Source organism: Pholis gunnellus (genome assembly GCF_910591455.1).
Source record: "Pholis gunnellus genome assembly, chromosome: 16".
Lineage (NCBI taxonomy): Eukaryota > Metazoa > Chordata > Actinopteri > Perciformes > Pholidae > Pholis > Pholis gunnellus.
Window position 1 is genome coordinate 5,839,937 of NC_136543.1, and position 6,000 is coordinate 5,845,936.

Consider the following 6,000-nt stretch of genomic DNA (forward strand, 5'->3'; position numbering starts at 1 on the left):
CAGTATTTTCTTTGGATCTATTCAGTTCAACTCAAACCTCATTTAAAAGCAGAAATATTGACCGTTTCTTTTTGCAGCTCAGGGGCAGAGCGTGTAGAGCAACAACGGCACAACAGAAAACAGCAGAGAAGCTTTGATTTCTGAGCCATTGGCTGTGGGGGTGGTGCGGGGGTTAATTGTGGAAGTAGTTGCATTTGTGGTTGTGGCAGCAGTTGTAGACGTAGTTGGGGTAGTGGTTGCTGCTGTGGTCGTACCACTTGCAGGAGTGGTTGGGGCAGCAGTTGAAGACGTAGTTGGGGTAGTGGTTGCTGCTGTGGTCGTACCACTTGCACGAGTGGTTGTGGCAGCAGTTGTAGACGTAGCTGGGGTAGTGGTTGCTGCTGTGGTCGTACCACTTGCACGAGTGGTTGTGGCAGCAGTTGAAGACATAGCTGGGGTAGTGGTTGCTGCTGTGGTCGTACCACTTGCACGAGTGGTTGTGGCAGCAGTTGAAGACATAGCTGGGGTAGTGGTTGCTGCTGTGGTCGTACCACTTGCACGAGTGGTTGTGGCAGCAGTTGAAGACGTAGTTAGGGTAGTGGTTGCTGCTGTGGTCGTATCACTTGCATTAGTGGCTGGGTCAGCAGTTGACATATTAATAGCAACAAGTGGAGCTATGGTCGTTGCTCCAAGTGGAAACTGATTGGGAATAGAGTGAATGATTGAGGTCAGTGTTACGAATAAAAGCTATAGTGAATGCCAACAATACTTTCCATAGTTACAATCTATCCATCTATGAACATGATTTAGCCAAGTCATTGTGTTAGAGACTTCTTCGTTTTTTACTTGTTTTCAGTTATAATTTTGTCTTAATCTGCAATTCCAGTGAATGCATTGGCTCTCTTGTCATGTTGCAAATTGAGATTAATCTCTGCTCTTATGCTTACCTGTAATGTATTCCATCAGCACTCAAATAATCATGATTCTCTGTTTTGTCTTGACTACTTGCACAACAATTACATAAAGCTGGTTTCTAGTTACTATTATAGCAGTGTAATAAACATTTGATAGCTGTACACGACCTATTGAACAACATGGAAAACATATCGAACCTTTTCAGGACAATGGGACAAATCTGCGGGATTACTCAACCACACTGACTTTGCCAATGATTTTATGACAAGTATAATTTACCAGTTACTTGTTGTTATGTGCAAAGTGCACATAAAAAAAAATCTTTACAGAAATAGTAAAGTGTTTTGGCATATTTTCTTGAAGAACTTTTTAAAGAATTACCTTTCTTAATGCCAGCAGAGCCTGTAGGCAAAATCCCAGAGCCAATATCTTCATGGTGGAGAGTCAAGAGGATGCAGAGTTGCACCAGAAATGTTGCTGAAAATGTCTTATTGCACAGGAGGCAGGCTGATGTGTTTGTATAATTCAGTGGCAGTTCCTCCACTGGTACCTGCTCTAGTCCTGAGATGAAACCTTTTGTTCTTGCTTTTATACAAAAATATCTCGTTCCAGGAAGGGTAGGGGTGAATTTATGACGTACAGTATGACCTGGTCAAGGAAGTTGGTTGGGGAGGTGTGTGTGTGAGATGCATGCCTCTATGTAACTATCTTTGTACTTTGCACCAATTAATAAGTGCTCACCATCGTCATGACACATGTTTCCGAAGTTAAAACATTATAGTTAAGTTACAGAAATCAGACGCTCAGGCTTCACAGTTTTTATGACACTGGTCTGTTATAAGGAAGTATGACTTCTTAAAATATAATAACAAGCACCTCCAGCTAACCCCTCAATGACTGCTCATCTTCTTTGACCCCAAACTCAAATCCACTACTGTGCATTTTAGAGCACCTCGCAACTTTAGTATACATTACATATTTAATATATTCTAGTTTTTTTTCGTCTGGAAATCTTTTACAATAATGGAAAATATTCGGATCACTTCCTCACTGTGATGTTGACATCTGGTTTAATTTTTAACTATAAGCAAATTTGTCTGAAAGGCTTCTATGCTGTACAAACTTTCCTGTACTTATATAGCTTCATGTCATTGTATTATTCAGATGTGTGCATTTATGGCCAAAGAAAAGGATGCAGTAATCATGAAGAGATGAATGGAAATGTGAATACATCCCCCTTCCTCCTGGTAGATAATTGACAGTTAAAATATTATTTCCTCATATGCGACAGCTTAAGTTTCAGGATAAAGGTCATTGTTAAGATTCCATTCCCGGAATAATCCTTAACTTGGACCCTAAGCCTTTTTTTAGGCCTCTTCTCGAAAATTATATAAAAATTATATAAAATCGAGAATTTGCAGCTGTTCCATTGTACTTTTATATACTTTATAACTATATATTTCACTATTGGCACCATTTTGACCCATTTTGACCCATTTTGACCGCTCTTATCTCTCCTTGATGCATTTTCCTCGTCTCTGTCTGTTTGTCTGGAGCCCTTGCGCAGCCTCTGCCGGGCGGATCTTGTCAGGTGACCACTCGTTAGATCCGGGTGCTTATTGGGAACACACTTGTGTGTTCCATGAAGTGATTGACAGAATTTCAATAAAACTCCAAAACCGTGCAGCGGTCAGCCCCCAAGCCCCAAGCCCCCTGTATGATTCGCCGCCGGCATTCTGACCACCATTTTGGCTCAGATGAACGGAGAAACGCCATTTTAAGTTCCAGACGTACTCACTTAGTAGACAAAGACAATACTACTAAGGAATAATTGCGGATTTCACCTTTTTGGCCCTCAAAACCGACTCAAGGTATGATACAGTTCTAATATTTTCGCAGTGTAGGAGTTGTGCTTTCTGTGGCTTGTTGGCTGTAACTCCCGAACGCTTTGACGGAGAGTAATTTGGATGATACCATTGAAATCTGTGTAAAATGCTAATGTTGCTAGGTGTGTGATATGCTAAGGGAGAAGCAATTTTCTCCGGTTTTCGAAGCATTCTCTGAGTTGTTGGCTTGCTGGCTCTGGCGTAAAATGCATGATATTGTGGCGAATCTTCTTAGTTAGTTAGTAGAATAGTTTATAATGGTGTTTGCAGTGTGTAAAATGGTTAACATGATTAAATTAAGGAGACTTAAAAAAAAAAAAAAAAAAAGTTATTATTTCTTTTATTTCTTTCTTTATGAAAAGTCCATTCTGCGACATTCGGAACCGAGCCTCGGAACCGAACGGAGACCATTTGGGCTCCGTTCAGGTCCAAGAGGTAAAATAGACAGATAAAAGCCCCTTAGTGTACTTGGTTTTTGGTCAGTCTTCAAACTCTACCACTGAGAGACTTAAATTTAGCATTTTGGTTATTTTATAGATATATATATATGCAAATATGCAATCAGTAGCAACTCAGTGCATTTCGGCATATAGATACGGTCAAGACGATCTGCCGAAGTTCAAACCAAGCATCAGGATGGCGAGCAAAGGTGGTTAAAAGTGACTTTGAACGTGCCAGACAGGTTTGGCTATTTCAGAAACTACTGATTTATTGTGATTTTCAAGCATCAACCGTCTCTTGTGTTTACAGAGAAAGAGGAAATATCCAGTGAAAGAGGAAATATCCAGTGACCACCTGGTCAGAGGAGAATGGCCAGACTGGTTCGCGCTGTTATAAAAGGCGACAGTAAGTCAAATAAGCAGTCTTTACAACAGAGGCATACAGAAGAGCATCTCTGAACGCACAACACGCATGAGCCTTGAAGCAGAAGGGCTAAGCAGCCACACCGGCTGTCACTCCTGTCATTTAACAACAGGAAACTGAGGCCACAAGTGGGTTGGAGGTGGGGTTGTAATGGTGCTGGGGAATATTTCCTTTGCAGACTTTGGGACCCTCAGTACCAATTGAGCATCCGCTTCAATTCTCGCATCTTGTTGCTGACCATGACCATCTCTTTATGACCACAGCGTAGCTATCATCTGACGGCTACATATTCCACCAGGATAAAGCGCTATGTCGCTAAGCTCAAATCATTTCAGGCTGCTTTCTTGAAGTCAATATGGACCAAAAGACATGAATAATTCAGTTTATTCTGTTTATTCTATTCAGTTTATCATCTTTTTGAACACACCAAGACAAAGCAAATACTTATACTAATGTACAAATAATTATACAAACACACACACACACACACACACACACACACACACACACACACACACACACACACACACACACACACACACACACACACACACACACACACAGGTTGCTCCAAAGGTCAACACAACTGCTATGGTGTATTTCCTCAATTACAAATCGTCTAAGAAGGAACTCAGATTTACAATGTGTTCAACAGTACTGTAGTTTAAGACTCACTCAAGCTCTGGGCCTCAAGAGGGAACTCACTGTCAAAGTCCATGAAGAACAAATGATCCAAACAGCAAACTGACAGAGGTGAAGATGTGGCTCTGTCCGCTCTTCGTAGTCAATCCGCCCGTGCCCGTCATCGATGTGGATCTGGTCCCCATCGTTGTGGTGGCAGGGATGGGACTGGTTGCTGTGGTGCCAGTTCCTGTGGGGTCGGTTGATGTGGTTCCGGTTCCTGTGGGGCCGGTCCCTGTGTAGCTGGTTGATGTGGTTCCGGTCCCTGTGTGGCTGGTGGCTGTGGTTCCGGTTCCTGTGTGGCTGGTGGCTGTGGTTCCGGTTCCTGTGTGGCTGGTGGCTGTGGTTCCGGTTCCTGTGTGGCTGGTGGCTGTGGTTCCGGTTCCTGTGTAGCTGGTTGATGTGGTTCCGGTTCCTGTGTGGCTGGTGGCTGTGGTTCCGGTTCCTGCGGGGCCGGTCCCTGTGTAGCTGGTTGATGTGGTTCCGGTCCCTGTGTGGCTGGTGGCTGTGGTTCCGGTTCCTGCGGGGCCGGTCCCTGTGTAGCCGGTTCTTCTGGGGCTGGTTTGTTCTGTGTCCTGTGTGATGTGTGAAGAAAAGAGGGACGAAACAAACAGATCTATGACATAACATGGCATTGATGCTATGGAGTACAATATTTTAATGTAGAAAAAGAACTCTTCGAATGCATGTTTCTAATTTTGGCATTGATTAAAATGACAAAAGGTATCAATGAAAATACAAGAGGATCCAAAACATAAGTCCAAAGGGTTATTGGAGTGACTTTATTTGAGTTTTGGCGTACAAATTGGGTCCTTTTTACTAAAAAGAATGCATAACATCCAAATTTTCTTCCATTCAATTTAGTTTTTTTCCACACTTATCTACTTCGTACTACTACAGTGAAGAGGATTGTTACCGGTGCACAGACGAATCCCAGCAGAGCCAGTGGAAACAGCCCCAGGAAAAGATACTTCATGTTGGAAGAGAGACGACTTCCTGCTGAGGACAAACGACGGCCAGAGAGTTCTTGTGAAAGCTTTGCTGTTTGTAACAGCTATTCACTGTTTTTTCCCCCAGAGGCTGGCCTTTTATAAGGCATTCCGTTTTTTAACCTGATACCTGTTTGAATTTAGGAAGCCTTGCCCCAGTCTCCACCCTTTTGACCGCACATGCAAAAAATGAGCCAGCTGAAAAGAGCTCCCTTGTCTCTGCTGGTTTTGTTCAGCAAAAAGGCCTCCAATCACTAAACTGCAGCTATTAATATTATCTTCTTATGGCTGACAAACTCACAGATTAATACTTGACGATATATTTTTGGCTTCACCATTGTTGAATGAAGTACAATATAAAGCAGGATTCCCCATTTGAATTTGAAGCTGCATGGAAGTTCAGTATCCCAGTGAAAAGACGTCTTAATCTGACGATAATTAAGGTCAATTAATAAACACTCAGTTGATATCAGAGTTTGGTATTTGTGAAGGTGACACTGCTTGACCCAGAGCGGACAACATGTTCATTCTAAACTGTAAAAGACATCAGTTTGCAAAGATTACACATGATGAACTGAAATACACTGTGAGCAGATTCAAGAGAGACGAAGCAAAACAAGATGGCTCACGACAGACAGTCTGAATTTGAATGTGATGTTATTTGAATACAATGGGGTATCCTTTTT